Source organism: Elephas maximus, chromosome 18 (assembly GCF_024166365.1).
Source record: "Elephas maximus indicus isolate mEleMax1 chromosome 18, mEleMax1 primary haplotype, whole genome shotgun sequence".
Lineage (NCBI taxonomy): Eukaryota > Metazoa > Chordata > Mammalia > Proboscidea > Elephantidae > Elephas > Elephas maximus.
In genome coordinates this window covers 71,218,310-71,232,364 of record NC_064836.1, presented here as the reverse complement: position 1 = coordinate 71,232,364, position 14,055 = coordinate 71,218,310, and the positions used below count along the sequence as shown (strand labels likewise).

General features: G+C 39.4%; 1 protein-coding gene and 1 pseudogene across 1 annotated transcript in view; one reads left to right on the top strand and one right to left on the bottom strand.

Annotated features, from left to right (window-relative positions):
• Positions 1–14,055, bottom strand: part of LNP1 (leukemia NUP98 fusion partner 1) — a 41,075-nt gene that overhangs the window by 15,822 nt on the left and 11,198 nt on the right. The gene's annotated exons all lie outside the window — the stretch shown is intronic.
• Positions 2,172–2,527, top strand: LOC126061837 (microtubule-associated proteins 1A/1B light chain 3B-like; annotated as a pseudogene).

Genomic DNA, 14,055 nt, shown 5'->3' with positions numbered 1-14,055 from the left:
CATATCTGATAAAAATCTAATAACCAAAATATATATAAAACTTCGACAACTCAACGACAAAAAGACAACCCAAACATAAAATAGGCAAAGGACTTAAATGACATTTCACCAAAAAGAGCATTCAAAAGGCCATCAAATACATGAAAAGATGCTCAATGTCATTAGAGATGCAAATCAAAACCTTAATGAGCTACCATTTCACTCCCACAACAATAGCTAGGAAACCCTCGTGGCATAGTGGTTAAGAGCTACAGGTGCTAAACAAAAGGTCGGCAGTTCGAATCCACCAGGCTCTCCCTGGAAACCCCATGAGGCAGTTCTACTCCGTCCTATAGGGTTGCTATGAGTCTGAATCAGCTCGACAGCAACAGGTAGGTACAATGGCTAAGGTTTAAAACAAACAAACAAACAAACAAAACCCAGGAAATAACACATGTTGATAAGGATATTGGGGAACTGGAACCCTTATCCACTGCTGGTATGAAAGCAAAATGGTAAAGCCATTACGGAAAACAATGTGGCAGTTCTCAAAAACACTAAAAACCACAGAACAAAAACCAAGCCCATTGCTATTGAGTCAATTCCAACTCAAAGCAGCCCCACACGACATAGTAGAACTGCCCCCATAGGGCTTCGAAGGAGCAACTGGTACATTTGAGCTGCTGACCTTTTGGTTAGCAGCCTAAACTCTTAACCACTGCGCCACCAGAGTTCCAGAACCACCATATGAGCCAGAAATTCCACTCCTAGGAATATATCCAAAAGACTTGGAAGCAGAGACTCAGACAGATACTTGTACAACAATGTTCACTACAGCACTAGTCACAATAGCCAAAAGGTGGAAACTGCCTAAATGCCCAGCAACAGATGAATGAATAAACAAAATGCGGCACATGCAATGGAATACTACCGAATGAAACACTGCCTGGTCCTGCGCCATCCTCACAACTGTTGCTATGCTTGAGCCCATTGTTACAGCCACTGCGTCAATCCATCTCATTGAGGGTCTTCCTCTTTCTCACTGACCCTGTACTTCACCAAGCATGATGTCCTTCTCCAGGAACTGATCCCTCCTGACAACATGTCCAAAATATGTGAAACGCAATCTCACCATCCTTGCTTCCAAGGAGCATCCTGGTTGTACTTCTTCCAAGACAGATTTGTTCATTCTTTTGGCAGTCCATGGCATATTCAATATTCTTCACCAACACCACAATTCAAAGATGTCTATTCTTCTTTGGTCTTCCTTATTCATTGTCCACCTTTCACATGCATAGGAGGCGATTGAAAACACCGTGGCTTGGGTCAGGTGCACTGTAGTCTTCAAGGTGACATCTTTGCTTTTCAACACTTTAAAGAGGTCTTTTGCAGCAGATTTGTACAGTGCAATGTGTCTTTTGATTTCTTGACTGCTGCTTCCATGAGTGCTGATTGTGGATCCAAGTAAAATGAAATCCTTGACAACTTCAATCTTTTCTCTGTTTATCATGACACTGCTTATTGGTCTAGTTGTGAGGATTTTTGTTTTCTTTATGTTGAGGTGTAACCCATAATGAAGGCTGTGTCTTTTAATCTTCCTCAGTAAATGCTTCATCAGCAAGTCCTCTTGAAGGTTTAGTGTCATGGTTTCACGGGACATTCCAGTTAATTGGCCTAATAACCTGTTTAGTGATTCTGTCCTACATCCTAGTTTGTTGTGTAGTGCCTGGGGTCTTAAAAGCTTGCAAGTGGACTCCAAGGAGGGCACGTCACAGGGAGTGGGACCTTTCTACCCACTCAGGACAGATGGGTCTCTTGACCTCCTCTCAGGGACGTCTCATTGCTACTGATTTGTATTCGGCTTTCCAGATTAGTTGAAATTTTTAACAATGGACTGATACAGCCTGAGTCTACTTCCCTTGCCCTTCTCCTGGTACATACATGCCTTAGTAAGGCAATTTGATAATTAAATGAAGCTGTCATACAGGAATTTATCTTTTCTAGTCTGCTCACTGGAAAAAAAAATGATAAGAATGAAAGAACTGAGGAGTTATGTAAACTCGTTCTGAAATTTTTTTAAAACTTAAGATTTTATTCTAACAAATTACTGAACATAATGTGTGTTTCTGGTTAAGTTATATAAAGAACACTTATGTGTAAAAATGCTTCCATCAGGAGCTCCGTCTGGCTCCATGCAGTGGGAGAAAACCTTCAAGCAGCGACGCACATTGAAACAAAGAGTGGAAGAGGTCTCACTTCTCCAAGAACTCCCTCTACCAAAATTACAGTGATAATAGAGAGATGCAAGGCTGAGAAACAGCTCCCTGTACTGGATAAAACCAAGTTCCATGTGCTAGATCATGCACTGGTCAAAATAATTGGAAGGCACTTACAAGTGAATGCTAACCAAGCCTCCTTCCTATTGGGGAACCAACGCAGCATAATGAGCATCTCCATGCCAATTTCTGACGTTCATGAAAGTGAGAAGGACGAACATGGATTCCCGTATATGGTCTATGCCTCTCAGGAGACGTTGGGAATGAAATAACCCATGTAACACTAGCAAAATGCATCTAATCTAGAATTTTTTTAACCCTTACCAAGGGGGAAAGAAAAGGGATGTTACCAACTAAGACTGACCACTTCATCTAATCACAGTTCATCACAACAGCAGTGTTCCCACCTAGGAGTTTTACGAAGTTATTTTTGTATTTCGAGCAGCAAACTTGAGCTCCAAATGAGTACATTCAGCTTTGGAAAACTATATTACTTAAGCTAGGCTATCTTGTTTTCAAGTTTAAAAATAAAATGCTTTGCATTTTAAGTTGCCGATAAAATAGACCTTGGAGTTAATTTTTTTTTTTTTTTTAAGCCTTTTGCACCAAATTCTTCCAGGTGAAATGTTGATGACGTGAGAATAAAAAATGACTGGAGGAAACAACTGTAAATTCATGATTGCCGAATAAGACACACTGAAATTGTAACAACTGAGAAAAACCAAAACTCTAGCCCTGGGGAAATGCAGAAGGAGAAGGGCATTAACATCTTTGCTTTCAGAACTGCTCCTGAAAGCTCTCCCCTCCTCCCTAAGAAAAACCTCAGCGCTGTCTTTCCTAGGTGCTGTGAGCAATCTGAGTTCAGGCTGCTGAGTCCCTGCTCATACTGACAGCTTTGACAATGAGACAGCAGGAGGTGGCCCAGCTCCTGCACTTTCCACGCAGAACACCTCCGGATGTCGGTCCTTGTGACGCAAATGAACTGATGTCATAGACAAGCAAAACAGATTGAAACTGACTGACTGTGCTCAGCCTCTAAAACCAAGGACTAAACTGAGTTATTTGGACTGGACTGGGAACCTTAGGGCAGAAGGTCTCACGGTAGGAAGTCACTGGGGACCCTGGTAACCTGTACTCCCTGAGTAATGTAGTTTCTAATTGGGGTGACTTAGCAATTAGAAACTCTTTGTTTCCAGGGGTACCCTCTGGGATTGAACTTCCAGTGTGTGTATACACCCGATTATCGTGGACTGCCTCAGCCCTGGAAGACATTCAGCTCAGCTTCACATTACTGGACAGAGTTGTTACTGTCCCTGAATTGCTTGGGCTGGGTAAAAAAAGTTAATATAAAAACTTAAAGAGAAAGCCACTTGGGCTTTCTAAAAGTAAATTTTGTTGTGATTTGCTAACTCCAGGAACCCCAGAAGGCATAACTGAAGTCAGTACTGCAGGTTGGTTTCAACCTGTCGCAAGGAGCACTCATGATAATAATTTTGCTATAAATATGTCTTGGCCAGGGGCTAAGGGGGTGGGCTGTGCAGAAAAGAGTCAACGTAGTAGGCCTGAGACTGCCTGTCCTTAGAAAGTCCTGCTTGCAAGGTTGGCTGTTGGCTGGCACTGGGCACTTGGCTGATAAACAGTTCCCTACACTAACATAAAACTTTCCTAAATGGTAAAAGTGGTCTAAACTGTTTGTACACATGATGTAGTTTATGCTGAGCAGCTGCTTTCCTTCTGAGAGTCTGGAATTTTGGTAAGTGCGAGGCAGGGGGTGCATACATGACCATCACCCAGCAAGAGCCTTGAGTACCGAGTGTCCAGTGAGCTTCCCTGGACATGACGCTTCACGTGTGTTGTGACAACTTGCTGCTGGGGGAATTCAGCATAGACTGTGCAATTCCACAGGGAGAGGAGCCTGGGAAGCACTCCATGTGCCTTTTCTCTTCACTAATTTTACTTTGTATCCTTTCACCATAATAAATCTTAACCTCAAGTACAACTACATGCTGAGCCTGATGAGTCCTTCTAGTGAATCACCCAACCTGGGGATGGATTTAGAGACTCCCAATAATACATCAGGAAAAGAGAACTCTTCAAACCTTTGGCCAAACATTCTTCCCAAGCAACAAGTTACAAATTTATTCCAAAAAGAAAAACAATTTGTTCTACATTTTAGAAAATTAAACTCTCAACTTTCTGCTTAAACTCATTTCTACTACCTCAAAAAATATGAGGAGAAGATGTGTTTTTGGAGATATCTGCCTACAGAAATGTTGGTTATGTAAGTATCCAGTTACCTTGGTACTAAGCATCTTTAAATTCTGCAGGATTTTGGCTAATGGTGGGCTTCATGATAGTCATAGTTGTTAGATGTTAAAATAGGTTATTGTGAGACAATGTATAATCTCATTCACAGGAGACCTTCAAATAGCATTGATTTTCATCTGCCAGAGATGGAATCTGTTCAACTTTGCCTCCGGGAATGTTATGAATTGGATGACCTCTCAAGGTCTCTTCCATCCTTATAGCCTCTGATTCTATAACAGATTGAAGTACTCTTTGTTAAAATCTACTACTATGCAAAAAAATGAAAACATTATCAGTCCAGTTCATTACTGTGTTATTATACTTCAGGATTTCTCCCAGTTATTAACAATCAGCAAATTCACAGACTCTAGAGGTAATGTCCTAGCACTTTCTTTTTCTTTGAGTCCATATGACTCTCTATAATTTTCTGTATACTCCAGAGAAAAACTGAAGGAATCAGGGTCCTGTGAGTCTTACCTAGTATTGGAGCAAAAGGTCGCAATTTACAATAAAGGAGTGGATCGCTAAGAATTTAAAGGAAACTATGACAAAAATATTTATGATATTTAGGAAAAGAATTAAAAAGATCAAAATTTGAGTCAATAAGCAATGGAAAGTCTTCGGACTATTTTTAAAATATTTAAATGAAGTTCCGGAATAATCTTTTTAAAGTATCAAATGTCATATACTATTAGTGGAAATATACTTTTTCTGGAGAGATATGTGGCAATATTATGAAAATTAAAAAATATATATCTATAGTCTTTTTGACCCAGAAGCTCCTCTTCTGAATATTTTTCAAAGTAGATAATCAGAGGTACACACAAAGAATACTTGTTCACTATAGTATTATTTAAAATAGCAAAAATGTGAAGAAATCTTAAAAGTTCAAAAATTGGAGATCAAGCTAACATATTATGAGACATTCATGCAATGGAATTCTATGCAGTCATCAAAAAATCATGGAATTTAATGACACAGGGAACTTCTGAAAATAAAATACTAGGTGACAAAAACGAAACTATAAAATAGTTTATACAGTATGATTCCAAATGTCAATCACGAATGGTGGAATTTCAGACAATTTTATTTTCTTCTTTATATTTTTCCCTAAATTCTATAAATGATCATGTATCACATCTGTAATCATGAAAATGTTTTTTAAAAATGACTAGCGTATGTCTCCCCCACGCATCTGTTAGTTAGTCGTATTGTGGGGGCTTGTGTGTTGCTGTGATGCTGGAAGCTATGTCACCAGTATGCAAATACCAGCAGGGCCACCCATGGTGGACAGGTTTCAGCTGAGCTTCCAGACTAAGACAGGCTAGAGAAAAGAACACAGCAGTCAAGTTCTGAATAGAATAAGAAAGTGAAAACCTTATGAATAGCAGAGGAATGTTGTCTGATATAGTGCCAGAAGATGAGTTGGAAGGCACTCAAAATATGACTGGGGAAGAGCTGCCTTCTCAAAGTAGAGTTGGCCTCAATGACATGGTTGGAGTCAAGCTTTCAGGGCCTTTATTTGCTGATACGGCACGACTCAAAATGATGTGGCATGACTCAAAAGAAACAGCTGCAAACATCCATTAATAATTGGAACATGGAAGGTACAAAGTATGAATCTAGGAAAATTGGAAATCATCAAAAATGAAATGGAATGCGTAAGCATCAACATCCTAGGCATTAGTGAGCTGAAACAGACTGGTACTGGCCATTTTGAATCAGACAATCATATGATCAACTATGCCGGAAATGACAACTTGAAGAGGAATGGTGTTGCATTCATCATCAAAAAGAACACTTCAAGACCTATCCTGAAGTACAATGCTGTCAGTGATAAGATAATATCCATACACCTATGAGGAAGATCAGTTAATACGACTATTATTCAAATTTATGCACCAACCACTAAGGCCAAAGGTGAAGAAATTGAAGACTTTTACCAACTTCTGCAGTCTGAAATTGATCAAACATGCAATCAGGATGCATTGATAATTACTGGTGATTGGAATTTGAAAGTTGGAAACAAAGGATAAGGATCGGTATTTGGAAAATACAGCCTTGGTGGTAGAAACGATGAGGGAGATCGAATGATAGAATTTTGCAAAACCAAAGATTTCTTCATTGCAAACACTTTTTTTCACGTACATAAATGGTGACTATACGTGTGGACCTCACCAGATGGAATACACAGGAATCAAATCGACTACATGTGTGGAAACAAGACGATGGAAAAGCTCAATATCATCAATCAGAACAAGGCTAGGGGCCAACTGTGGAACAGACCATCAATTGCTCCTATGCAAGTTCAAGTTGAAACGAAGAAAATTAGAGCAAGTCTATGAAAGCCAAAGTATGACCTTGGGTATATCCCACCTGAATTTAGAGACCATCTCAAGAATAGATTTGACACGTTGAACACTAGTGGCCGAAGACCAGACAAGTTGTGAAATGACATCAAGGACATCATACATGAAGAAAGCAAGAGGTCATTAAAAAGATAGGAAAGAAAGAAAAGACCAAAACGGATGTCAGAAGAGACTCTGAAACTTGCTCTTGAACGTTGAGTAGTAGCTAAGGTGAATGGAAGAAATGATAAAGTAAAAGAGCTGAACGAAGATTTCAAAGGGTGGCTCGAGAAGACAAACTAAAGTATTACAATGACATGTGCAAAGACCTGGAGATAGAAAACCAGAAGAGAAGAACACGCTCTGAATTTCTCAAGCTGAAAGAACTGAAGAAAAAAGTTCAAGCCTCGAGCTGTAATACTGAGAAATTTACAGACAAAATATTGAATGACGCAGGAAGCGTCAGAAGCAGATGGAGGGAATGCACAGAGTTATTATACCAAAAAGAATTGGTGGACGTTCAACCACCTCAAAAGGCAGCATATGATCAGGAGCCAACGGTACTGAAGAAAGAAGTACCAGCTGCACTGAAAGCACTGGTGAAAAACAAGGCTCCAGGAATTGACGGAATACCAATTTAGACGTTTCAACAATCGGATGCAGCACTGGGAGTGCTCACTCATCTACGGCAAGAAATTTGGAATACTGCTACCTGGCCAAATGACTGAAGGAGATCCGTATTTATGACTATTCCCAAGAAAGGTGATCCAACAGAATACACGAATTATCAAACAATAGCATTAATATCATACGCCAGTAAAATTTTGCTAAAGATCATACAAAAACAGCTGCAGCAGTACATCGACAGGGACTTGCCAGAAATTCAAGCCAGACTGAGAAGAGGACGTGGAACCAGGGTCAGATGGATCCTGGCCAAAAGTGGAGAATACCAGAAAGATGTTTACCTGTGTTTTATTGACAATCTAAAGTCATTCAACTGTGCGGATCATAATAAATTATGGATAACATTGTGAAGAATGGAAATTCTAGAACTCTTAATTGTGTTCATGAGGAACCTGTACATAGATCAAGAGGCAGTCCTTCCAACAGAACAAGGGGATATTGCATGGTTTAAAGTCAGGAAAGGTGTGCATCAGGGCTGTATCCTTTCACCATACCTATTCAATCTGTATGCTAATCCGAGAAGCTGGACTATATGAAGAAGAAAGAGGCATCTGGGTTGAAGAAAGACTCATTAACAACCTGCAACATGCAGATGACACAACCTTGCTTGCTGAAAGTGAAGAGGACTTGAAGCACTTACTGATGAAGATCAAAGACCACAGCCTTCGGTATGGATTATACCTCAACATAAAGAAAACAAAAATCCTCACAACTGGACCAATAAGCAACATTGTGATAAATGAAAAAAAGATTGATGTTGTCAAGGATTTCATTTTACTTGGATCCATGATCAACACCCATGCAAGCAGCAGCCAAGAAATCAAAAGACGCATGCATTGGACAAATCCCGTGCAAAAGACCACCTTAAAGTGTTAAAAAGCAAAGATGTCACCTTGAAGACTAAGGTGGGCCTGGCCCAAGCAAAGGTGTTTTCAGTTGTCTCATACGCATGCAAAAGCTGGACAATGAATAAGGAAGACTGAAGAAGAATCGATGCCTTCGAATTGTGTGTTGGTGAAGAATACTGGACTGCCAAAAGAATGAACAAATCTGTCTTTGAAGAAGTACAACCAGAATGTTCCTTAGAAGCAATAATGGTGAGGCTACATCTCACATACTTTGGACATGTTACCAGGAGGGATCAGTTTCCGGAGAAGAACATCATGCTTGGTAAAGTGGAGGGTACACAAAGAAGAGCAAGACTCTCAATGAGACAGATTGACATAGTGTCTGCAACAATGGGCTCAAGCATAACAATGATTGTGAAGATGGTGGAGGACCATGAGGTATTTTTTTTTCTGTTGTACAAAGGGTCACTATGAGTTGGAACTGACCCAGTGGCACCTAACAACAACAGTGTATGCCTTACTTAATGGTGAAAGACTGAAAGCTTTGCCTCTGAGATCAGAAACAAGACAAGAATGTCTGTTCTCAGCACTCTTATTCAATGTACTCCTCAAAGTTCTATCCTGTGCAATCAGGGAAGAAAGAAAGAAAGAAAAAACCTACAGATTGGAAATAAATAAAACTGTCTCTATTTGCAGATGGCATGATAATCTATGTATAAAACCCCAAGGGAACCCCAGACAAACACACCTAGAACCTGTCAGAGAGTTCAGCAAGATTACAGGATACAAGATCGAGACAAAAAAAATATTAATTGCATTTCTATATACTAACAGTGAACACCTAGAAAATAGAATTAAAAGCACAATACCATTTGCAATTCCTCCAAAGAAAATAAATACTTAGGTATGAAACCAGTAGAACGTATGCAGGATTTGAATGCTGAAAATGACAAAGTGCTGATGAAAGAAATTTGTTTAGAAAACACTCAATATGGAAAGGCTTATCATGTTCGTGAATCAGAAGACCCAGCAGAATAAAGATGTCAGTTCTCCCCGTATTGATCTATAGGCTTAGGACAATTAATGTAATAGCTCAGCAAGGTTTTTTGTAGACATAAACAAATTTATTCCAAAATTTATGGATGGAATGTGTGCCTAATTGCCTCCATGAACAATTGCTTTTTTTGCCATGAGACCAGAAGAACTGGATGGTGCCTGGCTACCATTACTAAACATTTTGATCAAAGATTCCATAGAAGAATCCTGATCAAAAGGGGAAAAATGCACAACAGAATTTAAAATTCTTATGGATCCTAGACTTTCCGGAGCCATGGAGGGTGGATGTAGGCTATTAGCTTTGTAGACTAACTTCATTTTATTTTAATTATAAGTCTTTGATAAGAAAAAGAAACACCTCCCATATGTCTGTTTACCAACTAGACTATATTATTATTTTGTATATATAGCAAAGGTATATTTTTAGACTCTATTATAAGCTGCTTAAAAACTTTCTTTCCTAATTGATCAAGGTCTTCAAAGCTATCTATACTTAGTAACAAACTATGTCTTTATTTACTATCTCTGTAACAGAAATACTACAAGTGGATGGCTTTAACAAAGAAAAATTTGTTTTTCCACAGTCTATTTTTTTTTTATTAGACTAGAAGTCCAAATTCAGGGTGTTACCTCCAGAGGAAGGCTTTCTCTGTTGACTCTGGAGAAAGTCCTCGTCATCAGTCTTCTCTTGGACTAGGAACTTCTCCACACAGCAACCCCAGATCCAAAGGATGTGCTCTACTGCCAGAGCTGTTTTCTTAGTGGTATGAGGTCCCCCTGTCTCTCTGCTTGCTTCACTCTTTTCTATCTCAAAAGAGATTGCTTCAAGACACAATCTAATCTTGTAGATCTCATCAACATAGTAACTGCCACTAATCCATCTCATTAACATCATAGCCATAGGATTTACAACACAGGAAAATCACACTGAATGACAAAATGGTGGACAATGACACAACAATGGGAATCGTGGCATAGCCAAATTGATGCACGTATTTTTAGGGGACACAATTCAATCCATGACATCTATTCTTTTTAACTGAATTAAAACAATTTATAACAAAGCATTTGCTATGTCAACATTTTTTACATGTACAATTAGTCACATTTATGTTCATCGTGTTGTGCAACCACCACCAATATCTGTTTTCAAATTTTTCCATCCCTATTAACAGAAAGTCAGTGCCCCTTAGGTAATAACTCACCCTTTTCCCTTTCCTCCTGCCCCTGGTAACCACTAGTAAACTTTGGTCTCTATACATTTCCTTATTCTAGATACTACATGTAAATGGAGTCATAAAATATTTGTCTTTTTGGGACTGACTTATCTCACTTGGAGTGCTGGCGGCACAGTGATTAAGAGCTAGGACTGCTAACCAAAAGGTCAGCAGTTCAAATCCACCAGCCTCTCCCTGGAAGCCCTATAGGGCAGTTCTACTCTGTCCTGTAGGGGCACTATGAATCCGAATTGGCTCAATGGCAATGGGTTTGGTTTGGTTTGGTTTTTATTTCTCTCAGCATATTTTCAAGGCTCATGCATGTTGTACCATGTATCTGAACTTCATTTCTCTTATGGCTGAGTAATAGTCCATTGTATGTATATACTGCATTTTGTATCCATTCTCTGTTGATGGACATTTAAGTTGTTTTCACATTTTGGCTGTTGTGAAAAGTGCTACAATGAACATTGGTGTACAAGTATTTGTTTGGAGTATATACCTAGGAGTGCTGTCACTATTTTTTCTTCCATGATCTTTATCATTTTAGATTTTATATTTGGGTCCATTTTGAGTTAGTTTTTCGTATGATGTGAGATATGGGTCCTGTTTCATTTTTTTACAGATGGATATCCTGTTATGCCAGCACCATTTGTTAAAGAGATGGTCTTTTCCCCATTTAATGGACTTTGGGCCTTTGTCAAATATCAGCTGCTCATAGGTGGCCAAGGCTGTAAATCATCACAGAAGCAAACTGCCACATCTTCCTCCCATGGAGAGGCTGGTGGGGTCGAACCACCAATCTTTTGGTTAGTAGCTGAGCACATTGACCACTATACCACCAGGGCTCCTTCATTAGCCATTAAAAAAAAAATTTTTTTTAATGCAAATTAAAACCACAATGAGATATCACTATACACCTGTCAGAATGGCTCAATTAAAAAAAAAATAATGCTACCACCAAATGCCGGAGAGGAAGCAGACAAGCTGGATCACTCATACATTGATGGTGGGAATGAAAAATGGGAGAATCACTTTGGGAATTAGTTTGGTGATTTCTAAAACTAAAAATGTAACTACTATATGACCCAGCAATTGCACTCCTGGGCATTTATTCCAGAGAAATGAAAACCTACGTTCATGCAGAAAGCTGTACAGGAATATACGGGTTTGAAACACACAACCGTTTGGATGGACCTCAAGAGAATTATGCTGAGTGAAAAAATCCAGTCTCAAAAGGCCACATACCGCATGATTTCATTTATATAACATTCTTAAAATAGCACAGTCATAGAACTGAAGAACAGATTAGTGCTCGGCAGGGGTTATAGACTGCGAAGGTGTGTGTGTGTGATTATAAAATGTTAGCATAACAGAGTTTTGCAATGATGGAATAGCTTTGTATTTTGATTTGGTGGTAGTTAAAGCTACACATATGATAAAAGTGCACAAAACTATATACCATACACAAATGAGTAAATGTATAACTGATGAAATCTGATTAAGTTCTGTGGATTGCACTAACATCAATTTCTTAATTTTGATACTGTACTATAGTTATGTAAGTTGTCAACATTGGGAGAGGTGGGGTGAAGGGTGCATGGGATCTCCCTATACATTTATTTGCAACTTTCTGTGCATCTATAAAGATTCTGTAAAAAGAAACATGACTGGTGCCAAGAAAACGAAAATTCCCTAAATAGGCAACTGCAGGATCAAAATAGTATTGTGCTACATAGAGGTAGTCTGGGAAGATAGCAATGACAACATATAGGGTTTCAATCTCTCTGAATCCCCACATAAAAACCAACAGAGCAATTGTAGAGAAAAATAAAAACATATGGTTATTAGTGGTAGGAGAGAGAAGGGGGAGTCATTCCTTGGAGGGCACTAAGTTTCTTTTAAGGGCATGGAAAAATTTGGAAACGAATAGTGGTAATGGTTGCACAACATAATGAAGGTAATTAACACCACTCAACTGTATATATAAAAAATGCTGAACTGGCAAATGTTTTTTATATATACATATTTTATCACAATAAAAAATGGGAGGAAAAATTATGGACAACTCTTACAATAAAACTAAGTGACAAGCTGTCTCCATAAAACCCAGCATGTAAGTGGAGAGTATGAGGCTCAGCCAACAACGGCTGAAGACCTGGTATAGTCCACGCAGGAGAAAGAAGAAGGAAGCAACACGGCATCTCACAGACCTGAGAGCAGGGCAACCACAGGACAGCTAATAGGCTGGGAAGCACAGGGAAACGGGGAAGGGTTAATTCTCTCGAACACTGGGCCTGTGGTAAGGACTAAAAGGCTGCAACTGCCCAGCACAAACTCTCAGAACTGACCTGCAGGAGCTCCTCTAGGAGAAGACCCCACACGGAAGAGAAACTGCTGGGAGTGAGATCAAAACTGAAGTGAACAGGCACGACAGAGGTAAGACAAGGGGAGGACTAGACAACAGCACAGCAGAGGAACAGGGCCAACAAGTCTTAAAAAGCAAGCTGCCATATTTTTAAACACTACACTGGTAACAAAAGAGGGAGCTTTGTGAAATTAAAAAAAAAAAAAAAAAATTCCTGAACTTAGCCTCATTCTATAAGTTCAAATTTTTTGCATGAAAATGTTAAGGTAAAATTTTGCACAATGTTTGCTTTAGTTACCTACCGCTGCTGGAAGAGAAATACCACAAGTGGACGGCTTTAACGAAGAGAAATGTATTTTCTCACAGTTTAGGAGGCTAGAAGTTTGAATTCAGGGCGCTGGCTCTAGGGGAAGGCTTTCTCTCTCAGCTCTGGGGGCAAGGTCCTTGGCTCTTCAACTTCAGTTTCCTGGTTCCTTGGATATCTCCATGTGTCTTGCCATCTATAATCCCCCATCGTGTTTCTCTCCCTTGCTTATTCAATCTCTTTTATGTCTCAAAAGAGATTGACTTAAGACACCCCTACCCTGATCCTGTCTCATTAATATAGTGAATAAAATCCATTCCGAAATGAAATTGTCTTTGTTGCGTGCTATTGAGTCGATTCTGACTCACAGTGACACTATAGGACAGAGTAGCACTACCCCATAGGGTTTCCGAGGAGCACCTGATGGATTCGAACTGCTGACCTTTTTGGTTAGCAGCCTGAGCTCTTAACCGCTTTGCTACGAGGGCTCTCAAATGGGGTTATAACCACAGATACAGGGGTTAGGATTTACAACACATAATTTTGAGGAAACACAATTCAATGCAAAACAAAGCTTTTATAAGAAAAATGAGAATATGGAATTAATAAGATTCCTTCTGACAATGAAAGCGTGCCAGAATGATGTGCCCACACAACAGACCAGTGTT